The sequence below is a fragment of the Drosophila subobscura genome, chromosome U (assembly GCF_008121235.1).
Source record: "Drosophila subobscura isolate 14011-0131.10 chromosome U, UCBerk_Dsub_1.0, whole genome shotgun sequence".
Lineage (NCBI taxonomy): Eukaryota > Metazoa > Arthropoda > Insecta > Diptera > Drosophilidae > Drosophila > Drosophila subobscura.
Genome location: NC_048534.1, coordinates 17,316,991 through 17,321,449, shown reverse-complemented (window position 1 = coordinate 17,321,449; position 4,459 = coordinate 17,316,991). Strand labels below are relative to the sequence as shown.

Sequence of the window (4,459 nt, the reverse complement as noted above, 5' to 3'; positions counted from 1 at the left end):
GGTCATACTTTGGATATAAACTAACCGCATCAGACAGGACACGTAATTTTCCAGTAAGCACCACTTTCCTTTGAATCTTTTGCCCGTCTTTGTTGTCGCTTGCACAGGAAATTTTGCATTTCGGTTCTATCCCGTGGCTGGCTGGCTCATCCCGGATTGCACTGCTTCTTGGCTGCTTTAAAATGCACAGAACTGAGGGTTCCTCGTTCAGCTGCTGCTCCTTTATGATGCTCTCCCCACAAAACCCCTGAGCTGGCTACAGCCGCAATCCTGAAATTCAAAATCCAACGCTTTATGTTTGCGTTAACGTGTGCAAAATCTGATGGCTGGCACTAACTTGCGGATTTAGGTGTTGAAAATTATGTGTAAAATGTGTCACAGTTAAGCTCCGCCATGTTCCGTGCCCCGGCCCGTAGAGAAAAGGCGTGGCCGCACTACGTGGCGAGTGCTAAATGTCGCCCAAGGCCAGGGCATGCCACTGCTTTCAGCATCTCCTCTTAACCCATCCCAGCCGAACCGTACCCCTACGCATCCAGCACCGACATGGAGGTGGGGCAGGTCACATTTTCGACTCGCAGTTTTCAGCGCCATCATCCGCTGCATATGCAGATGAGCGGGAGACCTCGAAAGGAGTGGGATGAAGGAGTTGTCGTTGAAGTTGGAACTGGAGCTGGGAATGGTAATGGTGCAGGTTCTGGTTATGCGTCTGGGTCTACAACAGACATTGGATGATAGAGGGAAGCGTGTGCATTATACAAATGAGTTTATGCAATTTTCGACTAAACTTGAACTTTCAGAACATTTTCGGACAACTTCATGCGGAAACTTTCGCTTTGGATTTAAGCGTTTGGCAAAACTAAAATTCAAATTTTGGATTCATTAAATCAAAAATTATAATCTCTGAAAAGTTATTCAATCAATTTCTAAAGCAAGACTTTGAAGACAAAAGTTGGTTTATTGGATTAAAATAAACTTCAAACAGTCATCAAAAATTAATTAAATATTAATGAACTATAAAATATTTTTCTTTTATAAATGTTATGAATTCTTGTAGCCATTTATGAGTCGACAGCTACCAGCTTTAAATAACAAATTGAAAATTTTGTGTAATACAAATTTTCTCTGCAGAATCTCTTTAATATTTTTCAACTTCCATCGTCCTGTTTCATTTTCGTTCTCCTATTTTTAATATCATTTATCCATCAAAGGCATTTATGACCCACTCGTAACCCTTGGGTGCGTGTGTGTCATTAGGCAGCCCACATATTGCATATAAATATTGCCACTCCATCACCATCTCATGCTCATGCTCATGCTCAGCCTCAGCCTCAGCCTCAAGACCTGCATGACACTCAAATTTGATCCAACCGCATCGAAACTTGCTGCAGCTACTGCTTTGACCTGGTAGTTTCCTGTGCTTCTTCTTAATTAAAATATTTATTAAGCACTTTTGGTGCAGGCAACAAATTAATACCAAAGGCCCCAATCATGGTGTTGCTGGTAGCTTTTGCGGCATACGGGGCGGTAGTGAGGCAGACAGAAGGGCAGCAGCACCAGCAACAATTTATAAAACAATGTTGAGGACACAGGAGTAGCAGCCAGGCTGCAGCCCGCATCAAGGATATATTTTTTCAAGACCTCTCCTCTCCTTTATGCTGCCATGCAACAGCAGCGTCAACATTGCAGTGCCAGGCTGCCAACTTGGCCAACTAGGCATAAGGCGACACGGACGCCATGGAGCTGCTAACAATCAAGCGCCAGCCGGATGAACAGCTTGCCGCTTAGGCCTTCGAAATATGCAGCTGCTGCCACTGTGCCAGTGCCCAGTCCTCCTGGCAGTGGGTATGGAGGGGTACAGTTGGTTCCCCTCTGCTGCTGGGTATAAAGGGGTTTGCCATTGTGACAGCCATGTCTGGCGTGCAATATCTAAAATATTTATGCGGCCAGGCTCTGGGAACGTCCAACGGCTGGCAGCCCTGCCATCACTTCCTGCTCGTCAAAAGTTTTACGGGTGTGAGAGGGTGTCCCCGGGAAAGTCATACAAATTCAATGAAAAATTGAAAAACTATTAAAATTGTAAATGTAAGCAAATGAAAAGTTTTAGTCTGCTATTTGAAATTGCAAATGAAATAAACACTGGGGACTGCAACTCCGAAGCACTTTAAAATGAATTTATTTATTAATTTGATAAAAGTAAAGTTTAAGTTGAAATTTTATTTGTAGAGAAATAATTGTTGGCAATGTTGGAAAGATGCTCAGTGGTGTTCCTTAAGGTGCACGATTTGATTACCAATTTATTCTGTGCCGGAACGCTGCTGAAACTTTCAGAATAATTTCCATTTCCTATACCTATTGTTTATTTTAAAAATGTATCTAGTTGGCAGAGCCATACAGCTCATCAAAATTCAAAGTCTTCAATATGTGCAATTTGGGATTTATTTTATATTTATATTTATGCCTTTGTTGTTACATTTATATGATCGAAATGTTTAACTGGAGTGACGAGGTCGAAGCAGTTAATGTCATCGCTCTGATGGTAAATAATATCTATACATTACATTTTATATAATTTATGTGCCCGCCCTTTGTTATGCAGGAGGATTACTTATGAACGATAGGGAAAAAAGGATATGATTTGATGCTATTCGATTTAGAAAGAAATTACTAAGATTTAAAAGTTTTTAATTTGAACACTCTCGTTATTGTAGGGAGCAATGGTCCATAGTTAAGCGCATTAAAGATAATTGCAATTTATATTATGTAAATTGGCAGCGCAGCGCGAAAAGTAAGTGCAAAATTGAGCGTAGAGGGAGCAAAAACCGTTTCCCCGAGAAAAAAAAATAAACAATAAACAAATTAAGTGTGTGACCCTCACAGAATATTTATTTCGTATTTCCACAGTTTTTTCTCTCATAATTGTGATAATTGTTTTCCAATCGATGGAGCAGAAACGCAATGTATGCCTCTCAATCAGAAAGTCGGCCGATTTCCTCATTCCCACCGAATCATCAGCAGTCACTCGATCTGATGTTTCTTTTGCTCATTTTGCATAAATAAATGTATTCAAAAACGCAACAGTTGATGACCATATGAACAGCTCCAGCTGCAATGGGTCTTTAAAGAAAAATAAACGCAAACCCTCACTTCATTATGGGAATGAATGGTTTTGAAAAAGAATATGACAACTCAATCGGCCAATAAATAAATTAGTTTTTAGTTAAATTCATGCAAAATGGTGATTATAGGCTGTCTGTATTGAACCTCAAACATTTGCTCATAATTGGTTTTTGTATGTTTGATTGCGAACCATTTGTATTCAAATTGAAGAGTAACACAATTTTCTGTATTATTCATGACGCAACATTACGTGTATACATAGTAACTACATATACATATACATACATTTGTATGCATACATTGTACATGTGTGTTTAAAGCTCGTACTCGTGGTGTTTGCGAGCTTTAAAATTGATTACGAAATGGATATCCGGCTGGAAAATCATTTCCGGTATTTTAGATAATACAATTATTTGTATTTCGTGCGAGTACCATTTCAATTTTAACTTTACGATTGCCTGACTGGGTTTGTAGCTTTAAAGAGAGTTCGCTCTGTTAATCGCTCGACTGCCAGAGACAGTCGAGTTGGCTCCAAAAACTGGGGCGGTGCCACAGAATCTGAAGCAGATTGGCAGCTGTTTGGATGACTGGCTGTGAGAGGCACGGCAAGGCAATTGAAATGGCCTACCGACCTGGAGCGCCAAACACATAGGGACAGAGCAGAGCACACAGATAGTGAAACCACAGAGCCCCTACACGGTAATTATCTAACAAGATTACGCAAACGGTTCCTCGCTCCCCAGCGATGGGAACGGAAACACCGACAGCCGTTGCAGATGCATCTGAAACAGAGGCAAAGGCATCTCTGCAACAACGGCTGATGACAGTGGGGCAGAATGGGAAATGTTGTTAAGTCGCTGGCAAAACGCTCCGATGCACAAGTGCACTGTGTTCGCTCCACCCGGAATGGTGGTTATGGGCGGTGGTGCATGGATGGAGGAGGCGTCGGATTACGGCTCTTAATCCTGTGAATTTCTCGCTTTTACAACTGGCTTAAAGCGAAAGTGTGTCAAACTCAGGTGTCCTTGCATCTGCATCTGATGAATGCCGGTCACAGTCGTATGCTCGCTCGGCCCGGAATAGATAAGGAAATCATTTCCCTCCATTTTCCCTTCATGAGTTGGATGCTTAGTCAAAGTCGAGGCAGTGCTTTTCCGGTTCTTAAAAGTTGGCTAGGTAAATTCATAGTTTTGGGATTTACGTTCTTTTAATCTCCCGCTGACTTATCAAAGATTAAACACATGTTCGCTTTTCATATTCGTTGTTTTACTTAGTCGAATGCAATTTTTATGCACTCCAGTTGCACGTGAACGTGCGCTACGAACAGAGTTTGGAGAATTCT

General features: G+C 41.4%; 1 long non-coding RNA gene across 1 annotated transcript; it reads left to right on the top strand.

The window, feature by feature from the left end:
* Positions 1 to 2,389: 2,389 nt before the first annotated feature.
* On the top strand, positions 2,390 to 3,039 carry LOC117901319. Its single transcript, XR_004649315.1, has 3 exons — positions 2,390 to 2,536; positions 2,597 to 2,785; positions 2,902 to 3,039. It is a non-coding gene; the product is annotated as an uncharacterized LOC117901319 (long non-coding RNA).
* The last annotated feature ends 1,420 nt before the right edge of the window (positions 3,040 to 4,459 follow it).